Below are 12,977 nucleotides of genomic sequence, written 5' to 3' on the forward strand. Positions count from 1 at the left end.
TTATTTAAATCATGAAGCTCATGCTTTCTCTTGTTTTTATTTTAATCTTTTTTATTTTACTTTGAGTTCTGGGATACATGTGCTGAACGTGCAGGTTTGTTACACAGGTATACATGTGCCATGGTGGTTTGCTGCACCTATCAACCCGTGGTCTAGGTTATAAGCCCCGCATGCATTAGGTATTTGTCCTATTATTTTCCCTCCCCTGCCCCTCACCCCCCAACAGGCCCCAGTGTGTGATGTTCTCCTCCCTGTGACTGTGTGTTCTTATTGTTCAACTCTCACTTATGAGTGAGAACATGTGGTGTTTGGTTTTCTGTTCCTGTGTTAGTTTGCTGAGAATGATGGTTTCCATCTTCATTCATGTCCCTGCAAAGGACGTGAACTCATCCTTTTTTAGGCTCATGCTTTCTCTTAAAGATCATACTCAGACTTACTTATTATGTAACAATTTTCACCTACTCCCAAACCACCAAATTCATTCCACAATAGAAACAAGGATCAAAAACACACTGACCATTTGGTTTCTATTGAAACATGAACCAAATAAAGTGTTGTATATTAGAAACAATAATATATTACTTGGCTCAAATAGGGAAAGAACATCAATAAACAGATGGGGTGTGTGTGTGTGTGTGTGTGTGTGTGTGTGTGTGTGTGTGTATCCACTTAGGGATTTTATTTACAAATTTTAAGAACTAAAAATATATTTTATTTATGAATGGGCATTGATATACTACACATGGGGACAGGATCATATGAGGAATTAGGATAACAAGAATCAGAAATTTTGAACAATTTGAATCTCATTTTATGTAAATGAGGTTGCTAAATATACCCAAAATAAAAAGTGAGTTTTAAGATAAGAATTAGCCTTTGTATTTTCCAAATAAAGCTGAGTCTTATGTATGTGTTAAAGATTTGATGCCCCTTAGTTCAAGATTTAAAGAAAAGAAAAAAGAAAAAAATTTCAACCCTTTAAGACATATCTTTGGATCTTCATAATTCCAGAAATATCACCTATTAATTCTGACCTAGTCATTCTAATTGTAAAACTACATACATTGTTTATGAAAACTTTTACTCAGTAAAGAATCACTAACTGTCCTATGTCAGAAACAAATTAGCTATTATTTATTTTAGCTTCTAAAGGTAAAGGAAGTATTTTGCAAAAAATCCAGGCATCTGTGTTACTTCTAAGTTAAGCACAGATGTGTACTCATTCATAAAAATATTATCATATCAAGCTTAAAACACTTGAGACAACCCACATGAATGGAAGAATATATTTGCAAACTTCCCATCCGACAATTAGTAATCAAAATATATAAGAAGCTCAAATAATTCAATAACAAAAAAACCAATCTAATTTAAAAATGGTCCAAAGAACAGACACTTTTCAAAAGAATCCATACAAATGACCAACAAGTATATGAGAAAATGCTCAACATAATTGTCATCCGAGAAATGCAAATCAAAACTACAATGAGATTTTATCTCACCCCAGTTAAAATGGGTTTTATCTAAAAGGCTCCAATGAATACTGATGAAAATGTTAATGAAGAGACACCCTCATACATTGTTCGTGGGAATGCAAATTAATACAGCCATTATAGAGAACAGTATGGTAGTTTCTCAAAATCTAAACATAGAACTACCATATGATCCGGCAATCCCATTGCTGGGTATACGTAGCCAAACTAAAGGATATCAAAATATCAAATAGCTCTCTGCACTCCCATATTTACTGCAGCACTATTCACAATAGCCAAGATATAGCATCAACTTTAAGTGTCCATCAACAAATAGATGGATATAAAAATATGATACGTATACACAATAGAATATTATTCAGCCATAAGAATGAAATCTTGTGAATGGTAGAAACACGGATAGAACTTGAGTGAAATGAAGTAAGCCAGGTTCAAAAAAGACAAATGTTGGATATTCTCACTCCTATGTGGGAGCAGAAAATGTTGATCTCTTGGAGTTAGAAAGCAGAATGACAGTTATCGGAGGCTGGAAGGGTAGTGGGGATGAAGGGGTAAACAAGGATTAGTCAATGAGTACAAAAATACATTTAGAAGGAATAAGATATAGTGTTAGGTAGCACAATAGGGCAACTATTATAAACAATAATTTATTGTTCAAAATAATTAAAAGAGTGTAAATATTCCCAATGCAAAGAAATGATAAATGTTTAAGGGGATGGATATATCAATTATCCTGATTTACTCATTACACATTGCATTCTTGTATCAAAATATCACATGTATCTAATAAATATTGCAACTTTTATGTATCCATAAAAACTAAAAATTAAAAATAAATAAATAAACTAAAGGTAACTGCACTATTGGAATGAATATATCATGCTCTGTTAGATCTTTTGTTCCCAGGCATTCAGGTTTAGACCAGAAGAAAGTGGTGTTCCAGAGAAAGAAGAAAATACCAGAGTCTCATACATGCTCCTTGCTTTGTATTGGAGGTGTGAGCTGTTATAAAAGCAGTTAGATTATTTGCATATTTATACATTATCTTTCTTATACTGAGAAATAAATGAACCAACTTGTCATAGATGGAGGAGAAGGGAGTGACCTGCGAGGAGACTGTTGATCCGACAGCAGGCACGGTGGCTGCTGGTGTCTCCAACGAGCATTGAAATATGGCCACCTTGGAGCAGGAAGCAGTCCTCAGTTTCTCTAAGCTCAGGCACCTTGTTTACATGTCAATAATAGTTGATGTGTGTGTGAGGTAGGTGGCAAAATGGGTAAGTTTACTTATTGTTATTTTCTATTTTATTTCATTTTCTTTCTTTTTTTTTTTTTTTTTGAGACGGAGTCTCACTCTGTCTCCCAGGCTGGAGTGCAGTGGTGCGATCTCGGCTCACTGCAAGCTCCGTTGCCTCCCGGGTTCCCACCATTCTCCTGCCTCAGCCTCCCCAGTAGCTGGGACTACACGCGCCCGCCACCACGCCTGGCTAATTTTTTTTTTTTTTTGTAGTTTTAGTAGAGACGGAGTTTCACCGTTTTCGCCAGGATGGTCTCGATCTCATGACCTCATGATCTGCCCGCCTCGGCCTCCCAAAGTGCTGGGATTACAGGCGTGAGCCACCGCACCCGGCCTATTTTATTTCATTTTCAAGCTGCAATGCAAGATACATTTCTTTTTGGATGTGAATGTTTCAACCTTAGCGAGAAGCGTGTGTGTGTTTGTGCGTGCGTGTGTATGTGTGCCTAGATTGTACCCATCCACGCAGTATTTTTTTCTCTTTATGGACATGGTGTGCTAGAATTGATTCTGTAAGCCTCAAGCTTACATTTACTATAGCTACATTCTGAATGTAAACAGCCTGTCCAATTGATGCCTGTGTGTTAGAAATAAAGGCAGTAGAGTAGAAATTCTTAGTAAAATTTCACGGTATATGTTTTCCCTCCCAGGAAAGTGAACACATTTCAGTACCACTGAATCTGACATGAAAATGGCCATGGTGATCATGTGTGCCATTTTTAAAAATAATCCTTTCCAGCTTTCCTGTCTTTTAACATTTCATAGTGGGAGGTGGCCATCTTACCCCAATGAATGGGGAGAAATATCTTTCTAAATTGTTGACATAGTTATTAAATATTAATATTTAATAATAAAATATTTTATTAATAAAATATTTTAAAAGTATTTTGGTGCATAATTTTTGCCTAAAAACTGTTTAGTAGGACTTACTTGTTAAACAGAATTTCTGAGTTATTCCAAAAAATGTCTTGAAGCAAGATATTATCACACAACTGAAAAAAAGTTTCACAGTGACATCCCACAACAGAATAGTACACTGGGAAAGATTTTATTGAGCAATGCTTTTTAAAATATACCATTTTAGTGAGCTTGGTTAGACACTGCCCTGAAGCATGCCAATGATTTTCATTTGTCATAAAAACATTCTGGTTACTGAGAAGCAGTTTAGTCATGGAAGATATATTTTTAAAATATATTAGTAACAGAACATTGTTAATTTCTCCCATAATTTTGCTTGTTTTTGCCTCAGACATGAGAAATTGTATTGTTTGGAAATAAGATAGTGTTTTTGCCCTTACATTTTGGTAATTTTTCACTAGAAATCACAGTTTGCCATTCAAGTAGACATTATAAACATTATGGTGTTATATAATTAATATCATTAGAGACTATTTTATTCAAATAATTTATAGAAAACAAATAAAATGAGGGTTTTATTAATAACATTAATTGATAGTTCTATTATGAATCTGTCTATCAATCATCTATTTATCTATATCTAGGTATACTTGTATTTTTTTGAGTAGTATCTTCATCTGAATCTGTCAGTTTCCTCCATTTCAACTGATTTTACTCTCATGCAACACACTACTATTCTTCTATTTACTCTATTATATTATTTAGTTTAATATCTTTTCTCCCTAAATCAGTGTTTCATGCTTCCTTCCCTAAATCTTCCTCGTGTGTTCTCCATCCAAATAATATTACCTCTAGTAAAACACAAACCTGATAATATCACCAAGGAACTTCAGACTATCTTTGTGCTTCCCATTGCTCTTAGTCTAAAGATCTACATTTTTTATAGTCTTACAAAAACCCTGCACATCCTGGTTTCTCATGCTGACTTTCATTTTATTCCACACGTCCCCTTTTCTTAGTGATTTTGCTACTTGTCTACCTGTAGTTCCTGGAACAAGAAAAGCATTTACCCAGTGCTGTCCCTCCACTGTATGCACATCAGTAAGGTGCTCACATGTAGAGGTTGCACAGTTGTGACTAGAGCGTTCCTGCAGCCGTAGCATACCTAAACATCAGGGAGAACTGATGGGAAAAAAGTACAAACCACGGCCTCAGGTATGGCACTATTGGGTTGCAACAGTGTTAGTGAGACTTGAAAAAGTCTCTGACACAAAAGTGGGTGCTTTAGCAGGGGCTGACGTAAACAAGCATGGAGCAGAACAATTGTATGTGGTACCAGAGGTGTCCCAAACAATGGGGATAATAACAGTACTTACCTCATAGTTCAGTGTGAGGAATAGCTCAGTTGATACAAGATATAATAACAATCGATAATAAGATATAATTTAAAATGGAACATCTTGCCTTATTGTTAATGTTAAGTCAGTGTCAGATATTTTAATTATATAATTTGTAATTTCTACTAATTTGTTTATCAACTTCTTTTTGATTTATAATTGACTTTATGTTCTGGACATTAAAACAGTGATTATTTTAGATGATGGAAGTATTTTTCATAAGTTGTTAATTTCTGCTACAAATTTTTATATGATTTATTTTACATTATGATATAAATGCATCCATCCTTTACTGATTGAACTTTTTAGAATGTTTTCTAATATTTTAGACATGTACTGTGTTTTAAAAATATGCCTGTAATTTTCCTCTCTTTTTTTATTAGTATTTCATTTATAATTTATTCTTATGATATAAAGTGAGTAATAATTTAATTTTTTTATATGGAAATGGAATTTGGGCAATACCAGTTCTTGAAGAATACATTTTTATCAATTAATGTTGAATGTGATTTATATTCTTTAGCAACGTGTCAGAGACTTTGGTTTATACGGAAGTATCTATTTTGCTCCATTGATGCCTATATATTAGTCCTGCTCCAATGTCAGTTTGCAAAATATTGTCTCCTTTTTAAAATAATTACCATGTTACCTCAGCCGTAAGCTTTTGAAGATATTCTAAACCAGTTTATCGGGTACCATTGTTTGAAATGCTTGGATTACAGATTTATTTCTGGATAATTGGTATTTTGCCATTACATTCTTAAACATAGCATATCCTTCAATTTATTTGAATGATTTTTAACTTGCTACAAAGAACTTGAGTTTTTGATCCTGAGTAGTGCTTATCTAATTCACATGCATGTTGTCACTGCAATGCTAAAAGCTTACCTTGAGGGTTCTGATTTCAAGACAACTGGGAAATCTGGTATGTACACTACAATTTTGATTGAAACACTTAACTTTATTTGTTCTGAATAGTAAGCGTCCCCTGATGATCTTTATTATTGTCATTAAAAGAATAAAATCCACTGCACATCATTGATTTCCTTTTTGTATGTTTTACTTTCAAGGCATGGTTTAACTGCACTGTCTCTTAAATTTACTAATGTAACCGGCTAAATTTAATGCCTTTTCCTCCTCATATTAAATACATTCCTCCTGTGATCAATACTTTTCTCAGTAGTAATCTTCCATTTTAGAGGGTTACTTTAGCCTACTTTTTATTATAGTTTGGAAAAAGAATTTTATCCTGCAGTTCAGAACAGTGTGGGATAAGTGTGTAGAGGCTGAAGAGAGAAATGAAGAGAAAGGAAGATAACTCTCTTCTGTGGTTTTCATCTGTTTCTTTTCCTACAATTTCCAAGTTGAGCCAAGTTTCTAAGTTTTTAGGACTGACTTATTAGTGGTATAAGTTAATAACCTTAGTTAGTTTCTTTAGCTGTATTGAAAGGTGGTTGAAGAGCTTCTTACCTGAAACAGTTTATTCTACTGGGTTTTTATTTTTGGTTCAGTTAGTGAAACTAGGACACAGAGTAAAAGTACGTCTTAGCAAAGGAATATTTAGAGGCTTCCTTATATCATATTTCCTCAAACCTAGAGTTTCAAAATCATGGCTCAATTTCATAGTTTAGCCTTCTACAGGGAACAGTTCTGATAAGATTCAGTGCTACCAAAGTCGGAATTCTTTTTGAGAGTAAAGCATGTCAAAAATAATTGTTTTCCAGCGTGCCTCTTTCATTTTCAATATAAAATCAAAACAATTTTTTTTTTCTCCAGGGAAAACGAGGACAGAAATGGATAACACTTTATTTGAAAAGCGAAAAGAAAAGATATATATTTTCTATGACCACTCAAAGTTTGATTCTTAAGACTTTGTCAATAAGCTCTAGTTAATCTGTTAAATGGAACTATTAACTTTTTGGATAAAGTTACCATTCATATGTGTATCAGGCCTTATACAATTTTTGTCAAATGTCTACATTACTGAAGAACAATTTCTGCTTTCTTTTACATCTTAATAGATTTATACCCATAAGAATCATCATTTAATTATTATAAAAGGTTTTAAGGTCTATTCGATAATGACATAGAAAAAAAGTTATACATTTATTTATGATTGCTTATTTTCTTGGATACGATTAGCTAAGTAAGGTGTCTCAGGCAGAGTTTAGTAAGGGATTTGTAGGGGGATTTAACCCCAGGCAATTGTGAGAGCCAGTTAAGCAGTCTTTGTAAGGATGTTGTCTTCCTGCCTGATTGATGGTAAAGCTCAAATATCATAGGACAAGCATTTGGGACAGGAAGATAACACATATGGATGGCCAGAGCAAGAACAAGCTGGTACCCACAAGTGTGAGCTGCAGCCCACAGATGTAGGTGAACACTCCTTTAATTCTCATCTCATTGCCTCTGACCTGAGTAGGGTGGGGGCCCTGAATAAGCTCAACGCCATTTATCATGGAGCCAATGCATGCACACAGACACACACAGACACACACACACACACACACACACACACACACACACACACACACACGGTCCAGGATTTGAAGAAGCTGAAGAAGAATCCAGTAAAGACTTAGAAACTAATGATAAAATATTATGACCAGTCTCAGATCATATTTTAGCATCCATTTGCTAAGTGAATGGAATGATTATAAAACAAATGTCTCATTTGCCACTAGAAAAGGAGTTAGTTGTATAATAATAGACTCAATGATATTGCTTGTCTCAGTCTTCCCATTTTCCATTTGGGCAGCATCTCATATATTTTATTTATTTTATTTGTATCCTCTTCCGGTATGCAAAATAGATTGATATGCTAGCATTGTGATCTCTGTGTTGTTTATATTTACAATTGAGCTTTTCATCATCCATCAAAGGCAAAAAAGGAGGTATAAAAGCAGAGGTTAGAAAATGTGTTTTCCTTAGATATTGGTTTTCACATTTACTGTTTGTTTTTCAGTTTAATGGAGTGTTTCCTTTTTAATGGTTCAATTCATTGTTGCTTCAAAGAACACCATTTATAAAATCAGTAAGAATGTTTTATTTTTCCTATCAACAATTGATGTAAAGGGCTAGGGTTTAGTTTCTATCATATGTATTATGATTTGTCTTTTATACTTCTTGGTTTCATAATCTACTGGCATTAAAATCAATTTTTTAAAATTATTTAAAAATACTTGCTTAGAATATCTGCAGTAGAAATGAAATTGGAAAAAAATGTATTATATATGAATCAAAGACCAAAGGGAGTATTTCTCCAGCTTTTTGGATAGTTATCCGATTTTTTTCTAACAGTGATAAGAAAGCATATATAGGGTGTGAAAAGAGAAAGTGTATTGGCAGGGTTGAGAGTTGTTTAATGAAATAGAAAAAGAAAGTGCATTTATATACTCTGAAAGTTATAAAGGAAAGATTTTCTGTAATTGCATTTAGAGATATAAAATATAGTGGTGTTCTTTGTATACTATGAAATCTGCTTTAATCCTCACAATTAACTGAATCACATATTATCATCATAATAATTTTAGAGTTGAATAAAATGTACACATAATACTTTTCAGAATTGAGTTAAATCTGTCAGACTACAAAGCCTGTACTCCTTTCTGTACCATGCAGGCTGCACACTGTAGGTTTCAGTGAATTATATAGGTGGATGCAAATAACATTCCATTATATGTCATGGAATCATTTTTAAAAATTGTATTTACAATTGTGGCAACATATAATATTTTGGTTTATATTGAATAAAGGACATAAAAGATCTTTAACTGAAAACTGCACAGTATTGTTGATAGGAATTGAAGAAGTCCCAAAGAAATGATGAAATAAACCATGTTCATGGATTGAAATATTTAAGATAATTAAAATGGCAATTTCCACAAAAGTGATCAATTGATAACAGATTCAAAGCAATACTGAAAAAAAAAATAGGTTGTTTTGGATGTGAGTGATAATACAGCTACCTAGAGCAAATTTTTAAGTGAAGAAAGATATTGGAGGATTTACTACTTGCAATAGTGTTCCAGTAATCAAGACATCATAATATCCAGAACACAATAGAGAATATAGAAATGGACTCAAACAAAATGGCCAATTGTTTTTCAACAAAGGTGCTAGTTAAAGGGAAAAGAAAATATTTCTGAACATACTTTTTGGATAACTCTGTATCTTCATAGGATCTATCTATGTGAAATATAAAGAACATTGACCTTCCTTTCACATCCTATACAACATTAACTCAAAATGTATCATAATCGTCAATGAAAAACCTAAAACAATAAAACTGCTAGACAAATTTAAGAAAATACAAACACAAAATACATAATGGGAAAATATTTTCAACACAGATATCTAAGAAATAACTCAGAAGCAGAATATATAAAGGACTTTTACAATTCAATCATAAAATGGAAAACAACTGACTAAAATAGGCAATTTCAACAGGCTCTAGATAAAACAAATGCAAAGCTGTCCATTAAGCACCGAAAACAATGCTCAGCAAAAATTAAAATAATAAGTATTTAAATTAAAACCAAAAACAAGATTCTACCGAAAAGATCACTCTAGAATGATCATATATTTTGTGAGCAACTGAAATGTTCATACATTAGTAGCGATATGAAATTGAACAACCACTTTGCTAAAGGTTTGTCAGATTCTTAAGTAATTTAAATATACTGCTACCACATGATACAGCCTTTCTACTCCTAGATACTTACCCAAAATAAATGAAAACATATGTCCACACAAAGACATATACATGAGTATTAATAGCAGCAAATTTACAATAGCAAAATATGGGAAAAAGCCGAAATGTTCATGAACACATAAACAGATGAATAAAATACATTATGTCCTTTCAATGGAATATTTCTCATCAATGAAAAGAAACAAACTACTGATACCCATCACAGCATGGATAAATCCTTAAATTACATGGAATAAAGGAAACCAGACACAAAATAGTACACGGAGAATGCAATTAACCTATAGTGACAAGAAGCAGATCAGCCGTTGCCTGAGTCCAAGGATTTTGGAAGAGATGCATTGCAAAATGGTGTGCAAAATTCATGGAAGAGGGAAGAGTGACAGAAATGCACTGGATTTTGATCATTAAGGTGATTGCAGAGGTTTATAAAATTACCACAGGACACTGAGTTGTACAGTTTCAATGGATAAAATTGACTGTACATAAATTATTCTTTAGTGAAATTGTTGAGAAATAAGTAAAAATTATGACTAAACATAGTATGATAAGTAAGCTAGCCTGAGCTAGTGATGGGATTTCTGTTAAGTAGCCACAATTCTGGTATTAGTATATTATAATTCATAAATGCATTTGATTGACTTACTAGGAGGTACAGTAGCACTTAGCAAGAATCAATGGAATAGCAAGCTGTATTAATATTTAAATTCTAAAGATTGCTTAAATGCTCAATTGATTTAGAAAGTATAAATATACTGCAGTATTTTTTAATCATTAGAGAATAAGTTGAATATAAGTTGAAAAAAGTACTCGAAGAATATAATGGAATCATTTCTTTAAAAAGAAGCAATACTGTTAATACAAATGGGAAAGAAATTCACTTGAATAGTTTTGCAGCATTCAAAAGGCATCAGAAGTTTTGTGACAAAAAGGAGGAAAATTACTAAAGACTTGTAGATACTGGCATCACTTAGGTTTTTAAAACAAAATGACTGGTTAGTTCCTACTATTTGCTATTACATTTGATTAAAATTTTATATAATAATTACCTTTTTGTCATTTCTCTATTTTATATTTTTTCCATCCCATGAAGTATGTATGGGAGTTTTAATATGTGGTCAACTATAAATTACTTGCCTTCATAGTAATAGAAATAAGAGATGTGTTTTCTACTTCCCAGAATATTGCTTCCCAGAATATTGCTATAATATTGAATGTAAATTGAGCGTTCTCTGAATTTTTAAAATGAACTAAAATTTATAAAATTAATGATAGTATAAAATCTTTTAATTAAATGGAAGATAATATGAAGGTAAAGAACTAACTAAATTCGCTGGACTCTAAAGGAAAAAGGTTAGTAACCTCCAAATTTTAATAAGCATTTCTGCATATATTACAATGTTTTAATAAGAAAAAGATAACTTCCAAAATGTCTAGTCATTCTGAAATAGCCATGAGCAATAAAAAATTCAATGAAAAATAATAAAATGGGCAAAACAGAGAACAAAACGCTTAGCACGATGTCATTTATGTTGTATAAGTTATTTATATTTTACAAGATGGTGTCATATCCAGAGAAATATACACTGTGATAAACACATTCAATTACATTACATCTATATAGAGGTGAAAAAAATCTGGAATCTCAAAGGAGGATTGTATTAGATTCCTGGGACTATCATAACTAAGTAGCACATACTGGGTAGCGTAAACAATAGAAAAATGCATTGTTTCATTGTTCTGAAGGCTGGAAGTCTGAAATCAAGGCGTAGGTAGGATTAGTACCTTCTGAGGATGGTGAGGGAGAATCTGGTCCAGGCCTTTTCCACATTCTGGTAGCTTCTGGCATTGTTTGGCTTGTTATTGTTTTTCTCTGTATGTCTTCACATTCTTCCCCCTTTCGTGTCTGTCTCCGTGTCCAAGTTTGTCTGTTTCAGAAGGACACCAGTGACATTGGGTTGGTTATCTTGATTAGCTGCAAAGATCCTGTTTCCATAAAAGGTTATATGTACAGGTACAGGGAATACGCACTTCAAGATCTTTTGGGAGGACACAATTTAATCTATAACAAGTTTCACTGCAAAAAAATAATTCAAAAATCTATTCAGGGAATAATGTAATAGAGATTATTTAACTATCTTAGTATATTGTTTTCTGTAGCCAAGTTACGTTACATCCTCAGGTTTTAAAATAATATATGTGAGCACAGTATCTGGAATGTGGGAAAGCTGGTCAAAAATGGAGAGGGGATCATGCTCCCAGAAAATAAAACAAGGGGATTTCCTTATCTTAAAGCTCAACTGGCTGGATAATGACTTGGGCATAAAAAAATTAATAATAATGAAAAAAGGTGATTACTAAGATGCAGCAAAGTTTCAACAACTATAAATGGTTTTATTAAATATGGTTATTGGTTAATCAGGAAAATATATACAACTCTTTATCTTAAATACCAGACACAGTTCACAGTGTTTATTGTGTTAAAAATAGATAAAATTGTGTTGATTGTTGAAAATTTCCTCTGTATTTTACCTAGTACATAATATCTATTAGGTAGGTATCTAATATTATCTAAGTATATGCTATTTCCTAAGTATTAGCTATGTATCTAGTAGACAATACTTAAATATTATCACTGGAAGAATGTAAACTTCGATAACTGACCTAAACCACTTCTGAACTATGAGTTCCCAAGCATCATATTTTGAATTTACGAAGAAAATGAGACGAATTTCCTAACAGTTGCTAGAATAGAATTTAAAATAAATAATAAGCACCACAAATGAAAGGCAAAAAAATTCCTTCTGGTGTGAGAGGTGTGTTCACTTAATAAGATCTTGGAAATGACATTTTACATCTTTACTAAAGATAAAATGTTAGCTAAAAAATAATAGAACCATAATGTCATCTGTTATGTAAAATTTAGTCCATTTCATTCTTTACTTTCTTGTTCAATTATTTATATCATATATACATATTTATATCATATATACATATTTATATACATATATTGCAAATCAGAATGACATATAAATATATACATATATTGCAAATCAGAATGACATATAAATATATATTTGAAAGAACTTGCTAAATTATAACGTTAACTGAATCAAATGTTTAGATATCTATTTTTGGAATATTTTGAATATTATAAAAACCTGACTTGCATAACTCCAGAGATAATTAAAATCAATTAAATTATAAATATAAACAAATTC

At 32.4% G+C, this 12,977-nt stretch overlaps 1 long non-coding RNA gene across 1 annotated transcript in view; it reads right to left on the reverse strand.

Moving 5' to 3' along the window:
- The window catches only part of LOC107129038 (uncharacterized), a 159,482-nt gene that overhangs the window by 130,239 nt on the left and 16,266 nt on the right, over positions 1-12,977 (reverse strand). The gene's annotated exons all lie outside the window — the stretch shown is intronic.

Source organism: Macaca fascicularis, chromosome 3, assembly GCF_037993035.2.
Source record: "Macaca fascicularis isolate 582-1 chromosome 3, T2T-MFA8v1.1".
Taxonomy (NCBI): domain Eukaryota; kingdom Metazoa; phylum Chordata; class Mammalia; order Primates; family Cercopithecidae; genus Macaca; species Macaca fascicularis.